This window comes from Chiloscyllium plagiosum, unplaced genomic scaffold (assembly GCF_037043375.1).
Source record: "Chiloscyllium plagiosum isolate Xiang-an unplaced genomic scaffold, Cpla_swu_hap1 HiC_scaffold_43, whole genome shotgun sequence".
NCBI lineage: Eukaryota > Metazoa > Chordata > Chondrichthyes > Orectolobiformes > Hemiscylliidae > Chiloscyllium > Chiloscyllium plagiosum.
Window position 1 is genome coordinate 16439029 of NW_028270181.1, and position 12936 is coordinate 16451964.

Here is a 12936-nt window from a genome sequence, read left to right on the forward strand (position 1 = left end):
GAATGCTAAATATGGAAAAGCAAACTTTTCAAAAGCTTGGAGGTCAGGAGTATAAGAGAAGACGATCCTAAAATGATTTATTTAATACCACAGAGCTCTGAAGGGCGGTCTAAAAAGTGGAACTAAATATGTAATCAGCTAATGATAGATTACCTTCCTTATAGGGTCTTCCTTCACCTTTTAAGAAATGACAAATTGTTTTCAAGCTCCATTGTTTGATTGGCTCTGAAGAAGCCAGGTGCTAATTTTCATGCTGGCTGCAATTAGATTTGGTTTCCTACAGTACTGGTCATATAAAGATATATTTAGCAAATATGTGAGAAGTGTTCCATGCAATGACATTACAAATACCACCACTTGAAGACTGTTACTTCCATAGAGGTCCTACAATGTGAAATCAGGCCATTCGACCCATCAAGTCTACACCATACCCTCTGAAAAACATCCCACCCAGGCCCACCCCTCTATTCTATACCCATAACCCTACACTTTCCCATGGATAATGCACATTCCTTAACACTATGGGCAATTTAGCACAACCAGTCCACCTAACCTGCATACCTTTGGACCTTGGAAGGAAATCGAAGCACCCAGAGGAAACCCCACAGACACAGGGAGAACGTGCAAACTCCACACAGACAGTCGCCCAAGGTTAAGGGGTACGCAGAAAGTAAGTGGAAAACATCAAGCTGGATCCTTTCCAGCCAACTAATTGTATTGAAGAACACTTGCTGGGAACCAGTTTTCTATTCACTGCTTAAGTTACCAAATGTATAAAGCCTTTATGTGATTAGACTCAGCTGCCTAGAATTCTTAAACTTTCAAATTTGGGAAACACAAAGCTGAAGAGTTGTGAAAGCAAAATATACGGTTCATCTCTGATTGATGTGGGGCAGGTAAAACAATTTCTGACCGAAATAAAACAGAGAAACAATTGAGCAGAAATTCTGGATGCCATCCCAAATTGTTACCCCAAAACAAATACAACTGATCTACAACTGAGTCCTGAATTTTACTGACTCTTTGAACTGAAACTAATGGTAATGTCAATGCTGTTTTAGACATGAAAAAAACTTGCCATATCACTTTTGTGGTGGTTCATTTGGTGGTTATAGTAAAGATCCATCCCAATAGTCTTAATTGTCAACCTGCATCTAGAAATATTGAAAAGAATATCATGCCACTCTAATGTAATTGGATTGATTCCACGCTGTTGTATATTGGTGAATATTGCACAGAAAATGATCAAAACACCAACTACTGTTAACATCAAGTTTACAAACAAAAATCAGGAAATAGTTAATGGGCCGAGTGACCAGAAAATTCCATTCAGCAGTTTTTTTCAAATTTTAAATTTCATTCTGCAATTTTTTTGTACTGCTTCCTCTCAGAATTGTGTATATTGCCTGCTTCCCCATTTCTCTCACTGTTTGCATTGCACTCTCACTCTTCAATCAAGCTTGATTTTTTTTTTGTTTTTTTGGTTGCGAAGAAATCTTACGTCTTAACCAATCTTGTTACTTTATAGGGATTGACGGGTTTGCAAATATTTCAAGCATTTTCTGTTTTTAAACCAACTATTGATATAATTCATTGGTAAAAAGTTCCTCTTAGTTATCACTACTGTTCAGCAACCCCATCATCAATCAAGGTACTCCAGCTATCAAATATAGACTCCATCTGATCCTCCATCTGCCAGAGCCAATCTGCCCACAGGCAAAGGTGTATAAAAACTAAAAGTGCTACAGCCAGGAAGAGGTTAACAGAATGGCATTTTCCTTTGGAATACATTCTCCAAGCAGAACTGAATCACTGGATCCGAAATATTCACTCCACTTTCTCTCCACAGATGCTATCAGACCTGCTGAGTTTTTCGAGCAATTTCTGACTTTAAGAAATCATTTTTATCCTTCATAAAAATGTTATAAACTGCAGGGACAGGAACATTTGTACCACAGAATTTCCTGAAACCTGTCGTCATGCAAGTCCCAGGGCTTCAGACAACATGGAACAAGAAAAGCACAAGTTAATGTGTTGACTTCCAAAAATATCATGCTTAACACATGTAACTTACAGAGCCAATTTAGGTGAAGTGTAAAGAATTGCCAAATGGAAAACTTAAGTGAACAGTTTTTAAAATGGAAAATGGCTGATCTCTTCTCTGAGAATGCAAACCAATTGCTAACATATCAAAAGGGACAAATCTTTCACAATAGAGACCTGCAGTATTAGGTGTTCTTGAATTACAAAGTACAGATATGACAGAATTATGACAGACAATGCTAAAATAAAATCAATTCTTAGTATAAATGAAGGGGTTTATATTTGAGATGTTTGCAACTCTTATATTATATATATCTGATCTGTTCACAATAAAGTGTAGATTTTCCTCCTTGCTAAACATCACTTGGAAGAACCAATTAAAGAAGTAAGAATGCAGAATGTAAACTGGGTGGGAGGCTTTTATGACTAACTCAAAAATGATGTAGCAGCACTACTACTGGTTGAATCCCAAAGGACATATATGTCAGACTGGATGTGCAGCAAGTTAAGACAGAATCAATGAGTGAAAAACCTATTTGACCTCGTCCTTACCAATTTATCGGTTCCAGATAGATCTGTCCATCACAGCACTGATCATTGGAGTGATCAGTGGAAAGTGCTTGTCAAGTCAAAATCCCATCATCATAGTTGTTGGAAGTCAATCATCTCAGTCAAGAGACGGCACACCAGAGGTTCCTCAGGAAAGTATCAAGGATTGACCTTCTTCAGTTTCTTCATCAATGACCTTCCCTCCATCATAAAGGCCAGAATTGGGGCTATTGTTGATGATTGCAAAGCATTCAGCATCGCAGATACTGAAGAAGTCCATGTTCATATGTAGTAAAATCTAGACAAGATCCAGGTTTGGCTGACAAGTGGCACTCGGAAATTCATTACCTTTGCTCCCTAGAAAGAGGGCAGCAGCAGGCATATGAACGTACATCCAAGACACACACTCCACCCTGACCTGGAAATAGATCACCATTCTCATCTTGAATTTTAGCCCAATCTCCTCCTAAAAAATAATGTGGGAGTATCTTAGCAACATGAACTACAGTGCTTCACGTTGGTGACTTAACATCACCTTAGCAAGAGTATTTTTTGACCAAGTGATGATGGGTCACTCCTTTTTCAAATGTCCTCTCTGTTGATTGCAGCATTTTTGAAATTTTTTGAGCACATAGCTTAAGTAACCAGATCAAAAATTATGAGCCAATTCCAAGATTTTCTTGCATGGAGTTTTATTATGAACTCAAATACGTCACAAAATCACAACATGAGGCACACACAAAAATACATGTGTATGTGTTATAAAGAGGAGAGGGATGGATTGGGGGTGATAGTGATGAGGTTGTAGATGTCTAATACAGACTAGAAAGTAAATATGGATACAGCAACAGATCTTAAGAAGCCCTTAGGCTGTGAGAATAAAAAGAGTTGAACTGTTTTGCTGTCTTTTTTCTTTCATGATGCTGAAGCTGCAGACACCTTGGTATTCCTAGCAAATTGCTGTTATTGTTCCATTATCATTGGGTTTTCACTGAATCTCTTTCAACTCAGAAACTAGCCAAAGTGAGAAAGAGAGAGATAAGAAATTCTTACTGTTATCATTACAAGATTCTGCCCTTCTCTTTGCTGCTCAAAGCATGCTCCTAAAACATGGCTTCTTTGTATATTCCAAGTATAATTTTATTGTCTTCTTCCAAATTGAACACACTGTAGTTTTTTTAAAAATTAATTCCTGGAATGTGGGCGTCACTTACTATGCCAGCATTTATTGCCTGTCCCTATTTGCTTTGAGGAGTCAGTAGTCTTCAATTACTGCAGTCCATGTGCAAAACCTTTCATCTTTTTAAAAATTCATTCATGAGAGGAGGACACCACCGGCTAGGCCAGCATTTATTGCCCATTCCCAATTGCCCAGAGAGCAATTAAGAGTCAACCACATTGCCGTAGGTCTGGAATCACATGTAGGCCAGACCAGGTAAGGATGGCAGTTTCCTTCCCTAAGTGACATTGGTGAACAAGATGGGTACCTCCTAACAATCAACAATGGTCATCATTAGACTCTTAATTCCAGCTTCTTTTAAAACGTGAATTCAAATTCCATTGTCTGCCATGGCAGAATTCAAACCCAGGTCCCCAGAACATTACCTGGGTCTTTGGATTAACAGTCCAATGATAGTACCACCAGACCATTACTTCCTCTTTGCATATCTCCAGTATGTGAAGGCATAATGCAAGTCAGAGTAAAACAAGGGATGTAAATTTCTTGACACTTTCCCAAGTTTCAGTGCCTCCTGATTAAAAGTGGTACTTCAGAGGCTTATAGCTTAGTATGTTCCATTTGGATTGTGTAATTTTGTCAGATGATCACAGCAGCCTCCAGGTCAGCAGTGTCCCTTGTAAAACCATTTTCAGTCTATGTAAACCCTGGGTATAAAAGCAAAATGATGAAAGTCGAATACTAATAGTTCATTTCATTATAATCGTAACAAGGACAATTATGGACTAGCAATAAATGTTGACCTTGTCAGTGATGTACTCATTTATGGGATGTGGGCAAGGTTTATTTCCTGAAAAATTTATATAATTAATTTAACAATTATTTGACAAAAGGCATTTATACAGAGGAGATACATACTTCAGGTTTACCTCGATATTTTAGTGTTTAAAAACATCCAAAGATTAAGTCATGCAAAACTGAAGCTGCAAATATTTTCCTCTGTAAGGCGTAAACTTTATGGCTATAATCCGTCAGTCTTCAGATGACACATGGAAAACACTGTACATGCAGGCTGCATTTTCACCTGATAATTTAAAAAAACCTTTTTACCAGTTCCAACATATTTCTTATTATATATTTCATGGCAGTCTTACGTTTTGAGAATTAATCTTTCAACCATTTACACCAACAGATTAATGCTTATCCTCAGCTATTTGTCTAAAAATATACAGGTATAATACAAACCTAACTGTCAAGCATTTTTAAAAGTTAACTAATTTCTTAACATTTAGATTCTTGTAAAAATTATTTTAAAACATTAAAGCCATTTATGTGATGCAAGCAATCCAATTAATGTGGTGTGAATGTTAGATACTGCTATACTATATAGAGGGCAAGAACTTCCCAACCCTGATGAATTTACTGCTGATAGATTGTCCATGATTCCCGCTAATGTGCTTTGTTTACTTCTGGTTTGCCCTAATTATGCACTGATTAATATTCTCTGACATTAACACTTATCAACTTTAGAAAGTGATTAACCTACTTTCTTTTACTTTTAGATCTACCCATTTCATTTTCCCAATTATTTTTGTCGTCACTTTCTTTACTTATTTTCGAGTTTTCCTTTTGTAGGCTATTGTGGTGAAACAGGCCTCCTCAACATAGATACAAAATCAGAAATCGCTGGAAGAACTCAGCAGCATCTGTGGAGAGAAAGCAGAATTAATATTTCGGATCCAGTGACCCTTCTTCAGAACTGGATCCGAACCTTTCATCAAAACCTTCAGGAATGGATCCCTGGAAATAGATGCACTGTAAGCTCAACTGAATCCACTGTTTTACCCTGGTTTCTATGAGGAACGAAGAGATAACTGATATGGTCAGCTTACTTTTCTTCTTTAACTTTAATTCAAATTACATTAGTATAGAATTTCCCTCCAATCTCATTCATTATGACCAATTTTTATCTTTACCAGATCTGCTACATGCTTCAATCTCTTGACACCTATGATTGAAGTTGTTGCATGCTTTACAAATTCTCATACATCTTGCAGAATGCAGCTGAAGTGCCATTTATTGGAATTTTAAGTTTGTTATAAGACTTGCTTACTTTTTTCTTCCTTTGGATATTGTGTTCTTTGGTTTTACCATAACTTATCCTCGTGATTCCAAGCAAATATAATCTCAGGATTACTTAGCTGTCACTTTTTGCCTTCTTGCTAATGAATTGTCTTTCAGTGACATGACACCAGCCTTCATGTGTATGCTGATGATGTTTACCATCAAGTTGCCAAAAACATCTAGGTGTTAATTAGACTTAAAAACTCTGCAGCACAATCACAGATGCCGTCCCACCATAAGTTACTTGCTCTGAATGATTCTGTGAGTCTAAGTATTGGTGTCTTGTTTAAACCCAAGCAGAACTTCAAACCTCACAATGTATCTATTAAAAGAATTATCTCTTTTTGTTAGGTCAAACTGAAAAAAAAACTGTATGTATTCTTTTCCTCATTTATAAATGTCTTTATCCTTCCTCTAAGCTCCAAAACCTTCTTAAACACAAACATGTGCAAACAGACTTTTAGGATCTGGCTCTTTTCTTAACTGCATTCTTCTGTGTCACAGTCCTCAGATGCCTTGGATCCATAATCTGACAATATTCCTCTTTCTTTCCACAAAACCTTCTCAAATCCATTTTGTTTTAGCTATGTCTTTAATTACTTCCTGAACAATTTCCCCTCTGAGTTGCTTTGCCTTGTGAGGTTTCAATATGTTAATGATAATTATATACATATATATGGATCTCTAAATGATTGTTACCCAGGGATATGTTACAACAGTTTCATTTCCCGATGATCTTTGTAGAGTGATGTACAAAATTAAAAATCACAACACCAGGTTATGGTCCAACAGGTTTAATTGGAAGCACCAGCTTTCAGAGCACTGCTCCTTCATCAGGTGGTTGAAGAAGCCACCTGATCAGCAACCACCTGAAGGAGCAGAGCTCTGAAAGCTAGTGCTTTCAAATAAACCTGTTGGACCATAACCTGGTGTTGAGATTTTTAACTTTGTACACCCCAGTCCACACCAGCACCTCCAAATCATTTGTAGAGTGATAATTGTGTAAACAGAAATTCAAACTTCTAGTTATTCAAAGTTTCGGAGAAGATTTGCAGCTCGGGTGCTCGTTGTTGTCCTGTTCGCCGAGCTGGGAATTTGTGTTGCAGACGTTTCGTCCCCTGTCTAGCTGACATCCTCAGTGCTTGGGAGCCTCCTGTGAAGCGCTTCTGTGATGTTTCCTCTGGTATTTATAGTGATTTGTATCTGCCACTTCTGGTTGTCAGTTCCAGCTGTCCGCTGCAGTGGCCGGTATATTGGGTCCAGGTCGATGTGCTTATTGATTGAATCTGTGGATGAGTGCCATGCCTCTAGGAATTCCCTGGCTGTTCTCTGTTTGGCTCATCCTATAATAGTAGTGTTGTCCCAGTTGAACTCATGTTGCTTGCCATCATGTCGTTTCATGGCTAGTTGGTGTTCATGGATGCGGATTGTTAGCTGGCTTCCTGTTTGTCCTATGTAGCATTTTGTGCAGTCCTTGCATGGGATTTTGTACACTACATTGGTTTTGCTCATGCTGGGTATCGGGTCCTTCGTCCTGGTGAGCAATAAGCACATCAACCTGGACCCAATATACCAGCCACTGCAGCGGACAGCTGGAACTGACAACCGGAAGTGGCAGATACAAATCACAATAAATGCCGGAGGAAACATCACAGAAGCGCTTTACAGGAGGCTCCCAAGCAGTGAGGATGTCACCTAGACAGGGGACGAAATGTCTGCAACACAAATTCCCAGCTCGGCGAACAGAACCACAACAACTTCTAGTTATTAGCTGGAGGAACGATACACAATATAGTTTTGTGTTTTAAAATAACTACTGTATCAGATGACTAATCACAATATCCACAACCCCTGTTTATGATATTTCTTAGTCTGTAGGGAAGTATGTAACCTGACCTTAAAATGGGTTCAACTACCCTATTTTCACAGTAACTGAAAAACACATTGTATTTGAGAAGGTGGCAGGTAGTACCTTAAGAGACAGATTCCATTACAACTGTTTACAAGGCGATACAGGATCTCCTAACTCTAGATTTAAAATCAGCTATTTAGAAATAGCTGCCACTTCTCTCTTAATAGAATACTCTGAATCGTTTTTTGGTCTTTAACAATTAAAGAATCTAGGTTTACTTTCAGCCAAGCTCCTGCAAGTCTCTAAAAACTCCTTTCATTTACTAGAAACTTAAAGACACATTTCCAAACTATAACAGCCTTTTAAGCCAAAAGATATAACTCAAAAATATAATCTTGTAAACTATACAGATGTAACAATAGGAGTATGTCCTAGCTTAGTTAGTTGACTCCAATTTAGTTTGAGTTAAAAACAGTCATTTTTAACTCTGTTCTTTCAAGACCACAGGACTAAGGACAAAGTGATTTGTCAGTTGTAAGGATTATTTAAGGACCTTGGAAACGATCTCTCTTCAAATTTTATTACACAGCTGTGTAGAAAAATACTGATTAAAAACCCTAGATTTTATTTGCCATTCTTGCATATTTTATATGATTTTCAATATCAGCAAACATTTGAAAACAATGAATAAAAATAAGCTAAAAGCTGCTGTCTGTGCTGAATTTTAAAGAACTATTAATATGATTCACAAAATTGATTATGCAATAAACACATATCATTAGCTTAGCGTTTTTATCTGCTGCTGACACAGCTATTGATAAAAGTTTCAATAGCTTGTAGACCTGTCAAATAATGTATTTTTAAAAACACCTTCACATGTACCTATAAAATCAGCCAAGTACTCTTCTATTGAGGAAACCACAGTACAAATATGAAATAAGCTGAACTAAAAATCATTTAACATCTCCGAGACACCCGCACCAATCAACCAAATCGCCCAGTGGCTCAAGATTTCAAATCCCCCTCCCACTCTGCCGAGGATATGGAGGTGCTGGGCCTCCTCCACCGCTGCTCCCTCACCACCAGACGCCTGGAGGAAGAACGCCTCAACTTCCGCCTCGGAACACTTCAACCCCAGGGCATCAATGTGGATTTCAACAGTTTCCTCATTTCCCCTTCCCCCACCTCATCCTAGCTTCTAACCTCCAGCAACTCGATCCCCTGACCTGTCCGGACTTGTCCGACCTGCCCAGCTCCTTTTCCACCTATCCACTTCACCCTCTCCTCCCTGACCTATCACCTTCATCTCCTTCCCCACTGACCTATTGTACTCTATGCCACTCTCTCCCCACCCCCACCCTCCTCTAGCTTATCTCTCCACGCTTCAGGCTCTCTGCCTTTATTCCTGATGAAGGGCTTTTGCCCGAAACGTCGATTTTGCCTGTCTTCGGATGCTGCCTGAATTGCTGTGTTCTTCCAGCACCACTGATCCAGAATCTGGTTTCCAGCATCTGCAGTCATTGTTTTTACCTTAAAAATCATTTAAGCCCAATGGTGTAGTTGGAGTTTAAACACAACACTTAATCATGCAAAATGGCACATTAAACTCAAATCAAAGAAGAAAAATGCTGCCATTTTCTATACCCCATTTGCCATTTTGATATGGGGCTTCCCAGATTTTTTTTATCAGGTTAAAGGTGATATTACTTTATAGAGGTTACAATATTAAGATCACCCTGCTTTCCAGGGTGGATGAAGCAAATTCATATTTAAATAAGAGATGAGTGGTGGTATTGTTGGTGATGGAGAAATCTGTATTCCATCCAATTTTTTTCTAAACAGTTCTGAGACTTAAGAGCAAAGAATGGGAGAAACGATTTTTTTCTCCAAATATGTTCCAGTCAACTTCAGCAAGATGGAAGATGTCAATGGAAGAAATGGAACAGTTTCTCACTTTTGACATGTCAGCATAAACTCTTTGTTTAAACAGTTAGCTTTATGCCTAAGCTTTCCAATTTACCCAACCAACTTATTTTAGTTGTCTTTATTTCTCCTGAGGGTTGACAAACCTACTGCCAAATATTAACAGTTAATTCATACTCAACATTCTCTCATACTAGAAACTGGGCTGGAGATCAGCAGGGTGATGGTGGTATAGTGGTGAGCATAGCTGCCTTCCAAGCAGTTGACCCGGGTTCAATTCCTGGCCATCGCAGTGTTGTGATTTGAGATCACTCCGCCCAATCCCATTGAGCTGAATTTTCTCATATCAATATAAACCATATTTCAACTGAGTCAATGGATGATGGATTCATTTCAACAAACATTAATTGCCTTTATAAAGAGCCCAAAAGAGATATAAATCAATGCAAACATTAGCTGCGCTTTGTTAAAACATGAAAAAAAAGGTATTCTGGTGTCATTAGTCATATTTGAAATAGGATTACCCTTAGACTATAAATCTAATGACCACAAGCCAACATGAATTCAGTAGGAAAAGATCCTGCCTGACCAAGTTGCTTATGTTTTTTTCTGACTAAGTAACATCCCAAACTTAAGGGAAGTCCTAAAAACATAGGATGCTGTACTTCCAGAAAACAATTTCATCTAATTCTAAAAGCCCTCCATAGTTCAGTGCACATAACTGGGAGAAATCAAGGCACTCTTGAAGAATTGAGATAAAATGGCCGAAAGTGAAATAATTACAAATTTACGGAGTTACACCAGGTTGGTAAAGCATTGATATTGGGTGCTAAATGGCAATAAGCTTCCAATATTATGGCCCAGAAATACACCATCTGCTCGGCTGATAAAAGCCAAGCACCCATGCTCGGATCACAATTAGCACAGAATAAAAATCTAACACTTATTTGAAGACTTTCTTTGCAAGACTGGATTGCCTTTCAGCCAAATCAGTGCCAGCGCTGTATACAGTCAGGAGAACAGGAGATGTTGCTTGTAGTCTTACCTTATTCTTATTTAAGCAAGATATTCCCAGAAAAATAAACTACGTTAATGTCCTTAAAAAAAAGGAAAAGCTGCTGGAACACCCCTTTAGGAAAACCTAATAGGAAATAAAATGGAGGGCAAAGCAATATTATAGTGGTCAATCTGATTCACTTCTTTGACATTGGACAACTGGAATTAAGGATAGAAGTGCAATTTTGTTAAAGACAAAACCTGCAGAATTCTTTCCCCAACTCAAGTTTGTTGGTCTTTGTATTGTGTAAAATGTTGCCTATGTGGATGAAATTTGGCAATTGCACAGATGCATATAATTATGAACTTGCTTTTGAATTTCACAGAATTGAGATTTCCTGGAACAGTCAAAACACTCATATCCTGCCCATTCATCACAAGTGCAAAAACCATAACAAATTCATAGATGAAACCTTTGTGACATCATTAGCCATTAAAAACAAGGAAGAAGCTATTATTATATTTTAGCTTAGCAACAGGGCTCACTGGTTTGGCACTGGTCCAGCTTGATCTAATTTTTGTATGAAAAATGTTATATACTTATTGCCTTAGCATATTTGATATCATCAATCTGCTCACAAACTGAATATCAGATCCACATCACTGGCAATTTTATACTAGAAAGGAACTGACTGTTGGCCACTTGCAATACATAGCCACTGAGACCTATTGTGTATGGAGGAAAATTTATTGACATGTTAGTTCAGGACTGTAGCATACATAAAAGGATTTTATACTAGGTGATGTCAACAAAGAGAGATTTATGGATCCTTTAATTAGAACACTACGGCAGTTTGGAGTTTTATCTCATCCAGGCCAGTGGACAGCATTCCATTGAAGTCCTGACTTCAACCTTGTACATCATGGACAGGCATTGGAGAGACCGGAGTGAATTACTTGCTGCAGAATTCGCAGCCTCTGATCAATTCTTACAGCCACATTATTTATCTGATTGGTCCAATTCGGTTTCTGGTCAATTGGTAGCCTGAAGGGTGCTGATAGTGGGGGATTCTGAAATGGCAATCCCACTGAATATCAAGGGATGATGATTAATTCTCTCTTGTTGGGGATGATCATTGCCTAGCACTTGCATGGTGTGAATTTTACTTGTCACTATCAGCTCATGTGTGGTTGTCATCCAGAGCTTCCATGTATGGACACAAACTGCTTCAGCATGAGATGTTGCAAATGATCAATGTTGTGCTATCATCAGTGAAATCCCGGCTTCTGACCTTATAAGAGTAAAGGTTATTGATGAAGCAGCTGAAGATAGTCCAGTGTAATACATCACCCTGAGGAACTCCTGCAGAGATGACCTGGAGCTCTCCAACTACAACCATTTCCTCTGTGCCAGATATGACTCCAATGAATAGCAAGTTTCTACCCCCACCCACTCCAGATTCTCATGTATTCCAGTTTTCCTGAGGTTCCTTACTCAGTCAAATGCTGCCTTGATGTTGAGAACACTGCCACTCACCTCAGTTCCAGGGTTCAGCTCTTTGCCCATGTTTACATCAAACAGGCTGAGGTAGAGTAAGATTGGCAAACCCCAACATTGGGTGTTAGTGAGCAGGATATCTTTTACATTTTTTGATAGGACTTTCAATGACCTCTTTCGTCATACTGGTGATCGTGCAGAGTTGATGGATAAGGGCGTAATTTGCCACATTGGATTTGGCCTGTTATATGTTACAGAAAATACTGAGGCAATTTTCTTCATCGTCAAGTAGATGCCAGTGTTGTAGCTCTATGAGAACTGCTTAGCTAGGGGTGTGGCAAGTTCAGGAACAGTAGTCTTCAGTACTATTGCCAAAATGTTGTGAAGGCCCATAGTTTTTGTAGTGTCTAGTGCCTTCAGACATTTTTTTATATCACTTGAAAACAATCATATTCATTGCAAATAGACATCTACAGTGCTGGGGACCTCAGGACGACAAGATGGATCAACCTCTTGGCTGCTGAATGAAAATAGATGCAAATACTTCTGCCTTGTAATACTTGCCACACCCCTAGCTAAGCAGTTCTCATAGAGCTACAACACTGGCATCTACTTGACGATTCGTGTTCAGGGTTTCACCCATCAGTGAGGATGGAGATATTTGGGCCTTCACCTCCTGTTAATTGTCCACCACCATATAAAACTGGATGTGGCAGGACTGCAGAGCTCATCCATTGATTGTGGGATTATTAACCCTGTATAATACATGCTTTG

General features: G+C 38.6%; 1 protein-coding gene and 1 non-coding gene across 2 annotated transcripts in view; one reads left to right on the forward strand and one right to left on the reverse strand.

Annotated features, from left to right (window-relative positions):
* The window catches only part of lrmda (leucine rich melanocyte differentiation associated), an 889883-nt gene that overhangs the window by 381016 nt on the left and 495931 nt on the right, over positions 1-12936 (reverse strand). The gene's annotated exons all lie outside the window — the stretch shown is intronic.
* Positions 9889-9960, forward strand: trnag-ucc (transfer RNA glycine (anticodon UCC)). Its single transcript has one exon. It is a non-coding gene; the product is annotated as a tRNA-Gly (tRNA).